At 40.2% G+C, this 13,367-nt stretch overlaps 1 pseudogene; it reads left to right on the top strand.

Annotated features, from left to right (window-relative positions):
- The window catches only part of LOC143389830 (uncharacterized), a 192,430-nt pseudogene that overhangs the window by 149,519 nt on the left and 29,544 nt on the right, over positions 1-13,367 (top strand).

Here is a 13,367-nt window from a genome sequence, read left to right as displayed (position 1 = left end):
TGCTGTTGGGATGTAGCCAGACTCTGGTTCCAGAGCCTGTCCTTTGAGTAGTTAGTTTCTGCCTCTTTTCCCAGCAAGAAAGAACAGTCACCCAGGGCTTCCACTGTTGCTGCAAAAATTAGGGCATTGTGATGTATTTCATAGAATTTATTGTGCATGATGATTCCTTATAGAGCAATCCTCATCTGTAATTAATGAATTGACAAATGAGTCCTTTTTAGGACATTGATTCTGTGTGGGTGTATCAAATATAAAATGACAAGTTTGTTGTCAAATAGTCCCTCCCTTCCTTGCTTCTCTAAGGTGGTAGGTAGTATGTTGAGTTAGGTGACTGATAACAAGGGTCTCTTTTCCCCATACCCCTTTTCCTTTATATTGGCACAAGTGCTTGGTTTCTGGATGAATACCTTGAGGGTAGGGCTGGAGATCTGAACCATCTTTGTTCCTCCTTTGATACATGGTTGTCCACTCTTCCCTCTTCCTTCACATCCACCCTCTAGATGTCCTCTAGAGGACATCTCTGTGTTTCAAAGCTCACTCATCTTTCTCCTTTTCTGTCTTTCTGATTGCGTTGATACAGATTACAGAAAACTCAGGCCCTCTGCTCCATTCTGGATAGTGCCAGACCTCAGAAGGACTAATGACAACCTTTCTGAGTCCATCTGGCTCCAAGAGAAGCTCATGTCTTTTTCTGCTCCAAAGTTGTCCCTGCCTCCTAGATCACATCTAGATGTGACCTTTGTTAACTGCACTCATTTGAGGCAGACACAAACCTTGGAAGTGACTCCTTCTATAATATAGAAGAGTTTATAGACTACCTCCAAAGGAGGGGAATATCAATGGATTTCAGAAAAATATGTATTAATTGAAAGAGAAAAAAATCTAACTTTGGTTATCTCACATGATTCATTTGGTCTAGTTTAGTCATGTTCTTGCTTTTGGATCTGTGAGTATCTTAAATGGCAATATGAAATCATAGGCTATTATAACAATTGTGCCAGGGACTGTTGCATTTGTTTTGATTTTTGAGTCTGGAAGAATGTCCTAATTTGGGGATCCTGGATAGATTTAACTTGCAAAACCAAGAGAATGTTGAAGGTGCTGTCCTGGATCTACTTTGGTTTGTTCACAGAGGTGTTTGTACATTTAATCTCCATATAGTCTTGCTTTCTCTTTATTTTGACAGTGCACTATAACTGTTCCTTTTAAAAATACTTCTGGAAATTTTTCTGCCTGGGATTGGGGCCTGAAGCAAAGACCTGGTTGCAAGTAGCTGATTAGTTGATGCTGATTCCAGGAAGGATTCACAGAAAACCCAATCGGGGAGTGGGGAAAGTTAGACAGGGATGGATGAAAAGCCAATTAAGGTGTGAGGCATTATCATGATCTTTTCTGTAGGCAGAGGGGCTGGATTCTGTCTCTGAGAAGTATATACAGGCCACTGCAGTGAGTGCTGAGATGGAACTGTGTTAAAGAACACAGGGATGTGTCTTCTAAGACTTGGAAGGAAATCTGAGCTGGCAGAAGATGTGGCACCAAAAGCACCATCTACACCTTATTGCCCCTGCAGTATTTTAGGTGATTCCAAGTGCTTTAAAACATTTTTCCCTACATGTCTTTATTCTATAATATCTCTGTATTAATTCAACACTATAGCAAGTTACAGTTAGATTCCTTAATTTTTTCCATTCCTGAGATGGGAAGTATGCTAGTGGCAATATGATAGTAAACCCCAGCATTTGCCTTTCCAGATGATATGATCAGTGATATTCTTAATAGCCTCTTTACCAGAAGATTTTCATCTTTTAGTATTTTGTGAATTCAGTGATAGATTTCAATGAAACTTCTTTAAGTTACAGAATTTACCGGAACTTGCCCCCTCCCGGTGAAAGTTCTAGGTTTAATCATTTATGTGCTTTTCCCAAATTGCAACCTTTTGGGGCTCCAAGGTATTGATAATTTTTCCAATAATTTTAAATCATTGTTCTGTTTAGAAAACTAGTTTCCCAACTCAATGGATGAATAACATTTTCTTCTAAAATGCTCCCTTTCCGTGTTATCTATTTTTTTCTTCTCTTATGCTAGAAAATGTCAGCCCTTCAAAATAGTAGAGCTTGTAGGTCACAGAGATGTTTCATAAATGAGTAAGATCCAGCCAAAAGCATAGTGCACTTTTTTCCCATCTGACAAACTTGTAGTGATATATGAAAAGAAACCTAGAGTTTTCAGATCCCTCATTGGGAGACTCATATTTTCTACCCTAACTTGCCAATGGGTAACTAATACCTACTGTTAAGTTTTTAGATTTTGGTTATGTAAATAAATCTGTCCCTCAAGCCTGTTGATTTAAAATTTAAAAAAAAAATCTTTAATGAGCAGGAATTCCCATTGATACATCTGCACTGGAATTTTAAAGTCTCAAAACCTTGGTGTTTAAGTGAAATTTGTTAATTTCAACCTGAGAAAACCAGGGTCTGGAGATGTTTTCCTATGTTTCTCTAAGTTGATGACAAGTATAGATCTAGATCCTTGGACTCCTAAGTCCTACCCCAGCTTAGCGACTCCAGAAGCATTTCTGTTTGGGTTTGAAAATTTGTGCATAAAACTGTATTCAAAAGTTGTTTGTGTTTGTTTGGATAGACAAAACACCAATGTTTCTATATTAGTCAGGGTTCTCTAAAGGAACAGAATCCACAGGAAGTATAATTATAAAATGGGGACTTATTAGGTTGACTTCTCTGACCAGAAGATGAATAGTCTACAATGGCTGTCTGCAAGCTGGAGAGGTGGAAGAACCAGTAGCTGCACAGTCCAAGAGGCTGAAGTTCCAGAACAAGAGAGATCAACAGTGCTATTCTAGTCTGAGGCCAAAAGCTTCTAGAGAATCCACTTTGGAAGAGTAGAGAAGTGCAAGTCCAATATCTTCAGACAATCACAGCAGCAATGAAGAGCCCATTCAAGAGGAATGGAGCATGCATCTGCTGTTGCTTCCTTGTTCTTTCAACTTTATTCCATCTAAGGCATCATCCTATTAGATGCTGCTGCCCATGCTTAGGGAAGGTCTCATTTCAGTTGGCTATCCCACATGTCCTAGACACACCCTCACTGACACACCCACCAGCCTCTTAATCCTTGGCATCTCAATCCAATCAGATTGACAATTCAAATTAACCATTACAGTCTCCAAGACACAGTTTGCCTATGTTGCAAGCTTCAGATTTGGATTCAAGTTATTGGTTAGGTTTATAACCTGGACAGGTCATGAATTTTTTTGAGACCTTCCCCAGTTCTCTGTTCCTATTACCCCTCTTGCAGCCCTCATAACTTGTCAGATTAGGAAGAAAGAGCATCCTCCACTTGGCAGCATAGATGAAAATCACAGGAGAATGCCATGAAAGTTCTCCATAAGCCACAAATTCTTACTCACAGATCACAGGGTGTTGGCCTCAAGGAATTTTTCCCCTATAAGACTTGGCCTCAAAAAGGGCTGTCTGTGGTGGGTTTATCAGAAGTCCCAGTGATGAAAGAAGGATTAAATTTGAATATTACCTTTGGTATTTGCTCGATATCATTTACTGGCATATTCACACCAATCCTGAGAGGGAAAACACTGTTGTTGTTGTTTTTGTTTTTGTTTTTTTAATCATTCCTATTTTCATTATAAGGTAACTAGGTCTTTTTAAAAAAATATTTTTTTTAATTATAGATGGACACAATATCTTTATTTGTTTATTTTTATGTGGTGCTGGGGATCAAACCCAGGGTCTTATGCATGCAAGGTGAGTGCTCTACCACTAAGCTACAGCCCCAGCCAGGAAACCTGGTCTTGGGAATGGAGACATGAACAATTGAGATTGGGTGAATGCTTGCTGCACTTGGCCTTCCTACCCACAAGTTCTATATCTACTAACCTATGAATTGAAAATATTTGGTAAAGAAAGTGTACTGAACATGTACAGATGTTTTTCTTGTCATTATTTCCTAAACAATACAGTAAACAACTGTTTACATAGCATTTACATCATATTAGCTATTATAAATAATCTAGAGATAATATAAAGTATACAGTAAGATGTACATAGATTCCATGCAAACCTATACTATTTTACTTAAAGGACTTGAGCATGCACAGATGATGGGCTGCTGCAACTCACTGTAGATACTGGGGAACAACTGCATATTACCCAGAAACAGTATGACAATCCACAAAACCACACCGTACACACTTGAGCCCCTCGCTCAATTTCATAGGTGCTCACAGAACCTGATTATTTTACATCTTCAGGTTTGAGACTTAATAAAGACCACCATTTTTCTGTCATGTGAGAACATAAATAAATGGAAATGTTAAAAAGAGATGTAGCTAAAGAAGGCATTCTAGAAACTTTTATCAAAAAATACAGCATTTAGGCCACATGTGATAGCACATGGCTGTATTTCCAACCCCTCAGGAGATTGAGGCAAGAGGATTGCAGATTCGGGGACAGCCTTGGCAACTTAAAATGATTTTTAAAAAAATGTAAAAAGGACTGGGGAAGTAGTTCAGTGATAGAGCTGGGTTCAATCTCCAGTACTGGGGTGAAGGTGAGGAAGAAAAAAAAATTCAGCATTCAGAAAAATAGAAGGGAAAAAGTTTATCTTTTCACCATTCTTACTTTAAAGTTTATTTCCTTCCTCCAATTTCCTCTCAGATTTACATTTATTTGTACATATTTATAATCTGTAGATATCATTTTAATCCTGTTTTTTCACTTTTTATTTTTATTTTTAGGCAGTTTTTTTTTGTGATCTATTGAAAACAATTTAAATGTTACCCAATTGTCAACTGAACTGATATATCACAGTAACTTAAACACTCTTTTTGTGGCACATTGATAATTCCCATCTTTAAGTATAAATAATGCTGCTGTGAACATTCTTCTGCAAAAGAAGCTTTTCCTTTAGGGATAGATTCCCAGAAGTGGATCAAAGCAAATGAACAATTTAAGCCAATTACTTAAAATGCTGGAATCAACTAGGTTGAAACACTGGAGAATAGTTTACTAAGGTAATGCTAGAATATTTTTGTAGAGATAAAAAGAAATAATAGACTAAATTAACCAAGTCATGCCAAGAAGTCCTGTGTAAAGTGCTGAGCTCATTGTTTCCCATACAGCTGGTGCTGGTTCCTCCACCTAGCATGGCAGTCCCAGAAATCACAAGTGGGCTTCAGTTCTTGTATGTCTTTATTCCGTGGCCTATTGGGAAATGGCCTCTTTGTTTCCTCCTGACATCTGTCCATCCCCTTGTCTACTGCAACACGGAAGCCTCAGCACCAGGCTGTGTCTAAGCTGCTTTGACCCTTGTAGGAAAGAGTACCTGGAAACAAATGTTTGCCAAACTAGCGCATGGCTGATGCAGACTGGGGCCTCTTCATTGCTGTGGCAGATGGTGTTTTCTGAGGATGACCACAGCAATATCATCCCTCCCTCTCATATGCTCTTCTACATGTTTACCCTGTCACTCACTCATCAAAAGTGATATCTCATTCCTCCCCCACTTTGATCTCAGTAAGCCTATGACTCCCAGACAGCAGAATATTCTGGTAGGATGCTGTATGATTTCCAAGACCTTGCAACTTCTGCCTAATTTGGGGGGATTTCCTAACTAGCTCAAGAGGGAATCAGCCACCACGTGGTAAGCCCACCTTCCCCAAGGAATATTGATTAAGCACTTGGGTTGGAAAGCTTGGCCAAACTCGGACTTCTCTCATCCTTGTTATGAGATGAATCATCTTGGTTTTCAGTCCTTACTATCATTCATCTTGGTCTCAAAGTCCATGGAATGGGACTGATCACCTCAGTTTGGGTCAGGTGCCTTGGTTCAAGGTAGGATGAAGTGGCTGTCAATCCTACCCTTGGGAGTAGAGCCTGAAAGAAGAATGGAGAGGAGGAAGCAGGGCATGTCAGGCCCTGCAGTTGTTCACAAAATATATTTTTGCCTGAGTTAGCTTTAAAAAATACTAATCTAATCATCATCATTTTCAAAGTTGTCTGGAGCTCTGGTTTTTGTAAGAAAGCTAAAGCAGCTCAGCTAAGCACATGAGGCTTCTCAGGGATGGCCCACTCCCACCTTTCTACTCAGCTTTCCAGCAGGGACTCTTCATGAAACCTGTCCTCCAGCTTTACTAGGGAATTTGTGGTTTCTTAGCAGTGGGTAATGATCTTACCCACTTCTGAGACTTAAATGCAGTCTTTGTGCTGATGACTCCCAATTTATGTCCTCCACTTAAACTTATCTCTGAATCTCAGTGCCCATCTCCAATTGTCTTTTCAACACTTCCACTTGGATGTTATTTTATCAGCTTTTTCGTTGCTTGTGACCAAAAATACCTGACAAGAACAATTAGAAGAGAAGAAGTTTATTTGGGGGCTTATAGTTTCAGAGGTCTTAGTGCATAGAGGGCTGGCTTCTTTCCTCTGGGCCTGAGGTGGGGCAGAATATAATGGTGGAAAAGTGTGGAGGAAAACAGCCTGGCACCAGGAAGCAGAGAGAGACAGAGACTCCATTCTCCAGGGACAAAATATAAACCCCTAAGGCACTCCCTCAGTGACCTACCTCCTTCAGCCACACCTGACCTGCCTTCAGTTATCACTCAGTTAATCCCTATCAGGGAATTAATTCACTGATTAGGTGAAGGCCCCTCAAAACCCAATCATTTCACTTCTAAACTTCCTTGCCTTGTCCCACACATGAGTTTTTGAGAAACATCTCCCATCTAAACCATAACAGATGTCTAACAGACATCTCAAACCTAGCATGTCCAAAACTGAACTCCTGATCTTTCCCCTTCAATACATGCTTTTCCCACATTCTTCCTACCTCAGGAAATGGCAGCTCCATCTTTCCCTTTTCTTAGGTCCCAAGGCTTGCATCATCTGGACTCTTTTTTTGTTGAATATCATGCATTAATAAAATGAAATATATCCCTGAACAAACCAAGACTCAGAATCAGACCATCACCAAAAACCTCACTCCTTCAGTGTGATTATACTGACCTAAGACATCCTTTGTCATGCTCTCAGCTGACCTGAATACTTTAACAGTTTCTTCTCTTCATTTCTGCTGTTGCCAAGCATCAGTGATCTGGTTAAAATATGCCACACAGAGTCATTTCCAAGTTCTAGTCCCCTGTGACTTTCCATCATTGTAAATGCCTTCATCCTTGTAACGGCTCCAAGACCTTATAGGATCCTCACTGTTTGAATTCACCTCCATCATTTTCCCTCTTTCTCATTCCCTTTGTGGTTGCCTTGATGTATCTCCCTCATGTCAGGCAGACCTTCTGCCTCAGAGTCTTGCTCTTCTCTCTGCCTGGAGGGTTCTTCCACCAGATATCTTCATGGCCTGCTCACTAGAATGGTGCTTGGCACAAAGTAATTAGACAATATAAATGTGCTGAACTAAGGAATCTGATATGCCTTTGAATCTGCTTTTTATCCCTCTTTACTAAGTCAGCTCCTTTGGATTGACTTTTGACTTCATTCAAAGTCAACTCAGAGCTCCTCTGGAAAGATTTCTGTGTGATTTAAAAGCTTCCTCTCCCTACTTCTTAAGGAAAAGACCTAGTATGTTAGAGGCCCTAGTTTCTATCCCTGGAGGTGTGGAGGGTGGGGAATGGGATTTCTATTTGTTCAGTTCAGCTTGTGAATTATTATAGATAAAAGCAAATGGACACTTGTTGAGAAAGGAGAGATCTTTAGTTGTTGCATGCTGAAGATACGGATGGTGTAACTATGAACAGGGGGATGGACCTCTTGCCTGGAGAGCTCTGTTCTGAGGGACCATACCCAATCCAGTTCAACCTCACCCTAGCTGCAACCCATTCACAAAACAGCCGGTGGATGAAGTTGAAGAGGGGGAGATGGGAACATGAACAGAGAAAGGAACTGAGACCTGGAGCCCAGGAGAGTCAAGAAAAGAGATGAAGATAGTATAAAAATATTAGAAGAAGAGAGGGAGCTGCTGAAGAAGAGAGGAGGCAGGAGGTGATAATGATGGAGTGAGGGGAGGGGCAGAATCTCAAGCAAAATGGTGCTTGTTGGGCATAGCTATCATAGAGAATGGGGGACTGTCTTACCACCATTCATTACTGACTTTCTCCTTCCTTTTATACTGCCTCCAAACCAATTTTGGTTTGTGGCTTTATTTGAAATGGCAGAACTCATGGAGAGAAAGAGCTATGAATAAATGAACATTCGCAACGGTGGAGTCCTAAGTGCTAAGCATGCTCATATCACTGTCTTTTATTTTTCATTATTTGTTTGACATTTGAACAATGCTGCAGATTACAGTGCTTTGGAGACTATAATAAAACATGATCACCAAAATAATTGTGCTTTAAACTGTGACCTGAATTGGTTAATTGCCAGGGCTACACTGTGTTTTAGGCTTGTTGTAAATTAGAGTGATGGGAGAAGCTTCTGGTGCGTGGCTCTTTTGATCTGAGGGGAAGTTACTTAGAATTGGCATGCCAGGACTTAGGCCTCATGAGTAGGAGCTATAGACCTTTAAACCTGCAATTGACACGGGACCGAACTTTCAGTCTGACCTCAGTTTGGATGTGAATACCTGTCAGTAGGTTTTTGCCCTTATAATTTCAAAGGCAAAAAGTAATGATTCTAGATTATTCATAGATTTCCAATGTTATGCACAGTTAGCAATTCGTAGTTTTTAGCTGGAAAATAAAAGGTGAGTTTAACCCCCTTTAATCATTTCTTTGTAATGGCTTTGGCCATCTCTTTGGATTTCACTAGGTTTCTTTTGGACATTGTGTCTTAATACTGTTCCTTAAATTTGAACACACATTAGAATCAACTGGAAGGCCCTATCCTAGAGCTTCTGCTTCAGTAGGGCTGGGGAGGATTTACTCAGAATTTGTTTCTCTATCAAGTTCCTAGGTGGTGTGGATGCTACTGATCTGTGGCTCACACTGTGATAACTGCTGGTCCCTTGGGAATTTTTTTAATTTATTTTAATTAGTTACATATGACAATAGAATACATTTTGACACATCATACATAAATGGAATATAACTTCTCATTCTTCTTGTTGTACATGATGTAGGATTACACTGTTTATGTAATCATATATGCACATAGCGTCATAAGGTCTGATTCATTCTGTTATCTTTCCTACCCCTATAACCCATCCTGTCCCTTGACTCCCCCTATCTAATGCAAAGGACCTCTATTCTTCCCTAGCCCCAAGTCCCCTTATTGTGAAATAGCATCCACATATCAGAGAAAACATTTGGCCTTTGATTTTGGGGGGATTGGTTTATTTCCGTTAGCATGATATTCTCTAGCTCCACCCATTTAGTGGCAAATGCCATAATTTCGATCTTCTTTAAGGCTGATTAATATTCCATTGTGTTTATGTACCACATTTTCTTTATCCATTCATCTGTTGAAGAGCACCTAGATTGGTTCCACAGTTTAGCTATTGTAAATTGAGCTGCTATAAACATTGATGTGGTCCAGTGGGAATTTAAGATCAGTTTCAGTCTGGGTTCATCGGGGGACTATATTGATGTGCTTTCTGGTGACCTGGCTCCTCAGTGTCCTATTGTCTTGCCAACCTATCCAGGTGAAGGCCACATGTGCTAGGGGAGTAGGTATCCTTTTCCACCCTTTGCCATCCATCCTTAAGCTTGGAAGTAGCTCACACAGATGCAGAAGCAGCCATGTTTGATCCTGACCTAAATCTTTATTGGTTTGAGCATGTGATTTGAACATCCAGAGTCTTTCAGTGGTTGGATGATTGACTGGGAGTGGCCATTGGGAGGGCATTAGTTGATTTGGGTTCTATTTCTGAGTAGACTTCAAACTCCTTGGGTGACCTTGGGTAGGCCTCTTAGTCCTCAACATGCGATTTTGACTCCTTGTATTTATGAAACATACCTTTCTTCCTCCTCATTAATAAAATAGGAGAAAAACAAAAACCTAGGTCTGGTGAGTTGCCTCCAGGGGATTTGTGAGCTGATGTGCAGAACTCTGAGTGCCTGAGGAGAAAGCTGCTGTGTAAACACAATATATTATTAATAAGCCATAAAAATAGCATTACACCCTCTGCTATTAATAGCTGCTTCGGGCTGTCAGAGTGGCTGGGTCCTAAGACACAGGCTCCAGCAGTGTTGAAGGAGGGGTTACTGTGGTTTTTGAATTTGTAACACATTTAAAAGAAATTGATAGTGAGTTCTTAAAACATTTTTGGGCATTTTCACAGGTGTCTCGGTGAAGAAAATAATGATTAAAGTTCTGTGAAACTCAAGTCTATTAAACCAGATCACACATTTTCTTTTGACTTTTGTTATATTTCAGAATCACTTTACAGTGTGGGCTACTCCATGTGCATTTGACTGAAGGGTTAAGAGTCTCTTTCTTCCTAACAGTTGATGCCCCTTAGAATCTACAGGGAGTAATTTACAGATCAGTTAGTGATTAATTAATCCATTGATGTTTATATCCACTCTACAGATACATTTGAGACATCCTGCTACATGCTACTATAGATATTAGGAAATAAAAATGTGTTTTTAAATGTCCATTTTAAAATTTTATTTTAAAATATTTTTTTGACCTAAGGAATTTATAGTGTAGCTTTGATTAAAAATAAGTAAGCAAGAAATTATGTATCGAGGCTCTTGCTGTATTTAAACTTGTCTTAAGCATATGTACTTGAGTAATGTAATGAAATTAAAATATACATATGCTTTAACTAATGTACATATATTAAGTAATTTAATAAAATAAAAACCCACTTTTTGTGCATGATCAAGCCATGCCTGCAGTGATCTCACAGAAGTAGATTTCCTGTGCATCACTGTTCCCTGTCCGGAAGAACCCAAGGCTATTTGTTTCTTTTTTCCCCCAGGAGAATAGAGAAGAGGATATAGTGGACAAATTACCTAGAGAAGGTCTAGCTGTCCTATTTGTTTCTCAGGGAGAAAAAGCGAATCAGTAAACACATGTTCTGTGGGGCCTGGGGCCTGGAAAGGCCATGAGACCAGTCTTTCCCTCCTTGCCAGCTTGAGTGACCACTCTCTCCCTGCCTCTGTTCCAGGGAGTCATGGACTTTGCCTCATAGAATGAGCTCCCTGGTGACAGGGCTTCACTTGGGTCTGGGCCTTGCATTAGTATTAGATTAAAATTAAACTAGGCCAGTACACATTAGAATTGCCTGGAAGCTTTTATAAAAAATGCAGAGGTCTAGGTTTACCCTAGAGTCTGATATATCGAACTGGGGTGTTAGTCAGGCAGAAAAAAAAAGTTCCCTGGAAGAGTGCAGTGGCTGGGAGGTGCTTAGTTTGTGATTGAATTTACCTAAAAAGGAGTCTTTTCCAGTCACCCAGGAGTTTTGTGAATCGAGGAAAAAAAAGCCACATTGCAAAACTGACCTCTTGCTCTTGCAAGACTTCTGTTTCTATTTTTCACTTGAATAAATCCTACTTTTTTTTCACTCTTGGAAAACCAAATGAAAATTTTGCAGGCTGCTGATGTAGCTCATTGGTACAGCACTAGCTTACACGTGCAAGGCCCTGGGTTCTTTTCCTAGTAACCCCCCAAAAAAGCAAACAAACAAACAAACCTTATGTTGCAGGCCTAATTGACTTCAATCTTTTTGTCTGTACTGGGACCCCTTCCAGTCCCTTTGCTCTCAGGTATAAATGGTTATTCCAAGCACTGAGTACAGCTGGCCATCTTCCAAGGAGGTGCTTGGTATTTGCTTAAAACTGATCCTGAAACTCGGGGAATCCCTGCCTTTGTTCCAGTCCCTAGTTACTAAAGGACCCTCCAGTAAGGGCCTGAGAGCACTTGGTCACCTGCCCCAGGTGCACCATCTCAACTGAGCTGGTCAGCCATGGCCATGTGTTTTTACTGCCCACATTCTCTTTTCTCCCTCTCGAGCATATGTTTTTCCATGGGGGCTCATTACAAGAATGGATGGCACTGATGGTGACTCATCCATTTGCTCAAGTCTCCACCAAGATCCTAGCCCATTCATTACCTTTTCCTCTATCTATGTGTTCATTTTTTGTGTGTTTTTGCTCCAGCCTGCAATGATTCATTCTGTGTCTTTGAAAGGATAAAACCTACCACTAGAGGGTGGGTAAGAAGACTCCTAAGTGCATTCCATGCCGTGGGTTCACCTGCTTATATTCCTCACTTCTAAATTAGGGGGATTGTATCTATCCACGGGTTTATTAGGATTGTACATATGTTCCACTTCAAAATTAGGTGAACAGTTTGGGAATGTGCTGTTAGTCAAAAGAGGGAATCCAAGAAGAATAATGAAAAAACATTTTTTTAAAAGATATATTTTTAGTTGTCAATGGACCTTGATTTTCTAATTTATTTATCTATATGTGATGCTGAGAATTGAACCCAGGGCCTCACACATGCTAGGCAAGTGCTCTATCACTGAGCCACAACCCCAGCCCTGAAAATTGGTTCTATTTGCTACCTGGTGGAAGAGGCTTCCAAATGATGGTAGCACCATGTTGAGATAGGAATGATCTAAAACTAATTGTAGTTGTCCTTGTATTCTTCCTCTCCATTTTGGTATTTTGACCCTTGTATTAGGATTAGCATTTCCTCTTGTTTACTTTCATTTTCTGTCTCCTGAGATTTGTTGTATCTGGATTGCCAGATTCTGTCATGAACCCCATAGATTTTCTTATAGTCCTCTCCCCCTGACCTTCCCAGTTGTGTATCATCTACTCTTATCATTGGCTCCTGCCTCCTCCTGGGCTGGGTATTTTGCTTGACCTCATCCTTTCTTCTATTTTTTCTTCTCTCTTTCTTGTCATCCTCTCTGTCCTCTCCTTCCTGTCCTTCTTTCCTTCCTCTCTCTTACCATAGACACTCTGTCTTTTCTAATTATCAAATCATTTCTCCTTCTTTTGGCTGGGAAAATCCAAAGGTTTGTATTTTATTGAGTCATATCCAGAAGAGGCATCGGGAGCTGCCTGCCTTTGTCTCAGCTATAATCATCAACGGTTTACTTCATCATTTCATTTCATCTTCAGGTAGGACATATTATTCCTATCCAAAAGGTGAGAAAATACAAGCTAAAAAGAGTTTCAGTTCCTTGACCAAGAACCTGCAACAAGTTAAATGGCCGAGCTTGGGATGTCCCATGCCAGTCTCCACTCTGTTATTAAACTCTTCACCCTTTAGCCTGAGCAGGATTGAAGCAGCAAGTTTGCCAGGCAAGGGAGATGGCTTCCATGACGCTTTTATGGCCGACCCTTCCATTGCCAGCATTCATGGAGTACTGCAAGGTGATGTAGGATGGTGAACCCCTTACCTGTGAGGTTGCCTTTG

This window comes from Callospermophilus lateralis, unplaced genomic scaffold (assembly GCF_048772815.1).
Source record: "Callospermophilus lateralis isolate mCalLat2 unplaced genomic scaffold, mCalLat2.hap1 Scaffold_66, whole genome shotgun sequence".
Classification (NCBI taxonomy): Eukaryota; Metazoa; Chordata; class Mammalia; order Rodentia; family Sciuridae; genus Callospermophilus; species Callospermophilus lateralis.
The sequence above is the reverse complement of the archived record's forward strand: the minus strand, read 5'-3'. Positions and strand labels throughout refer to the sequence as shown.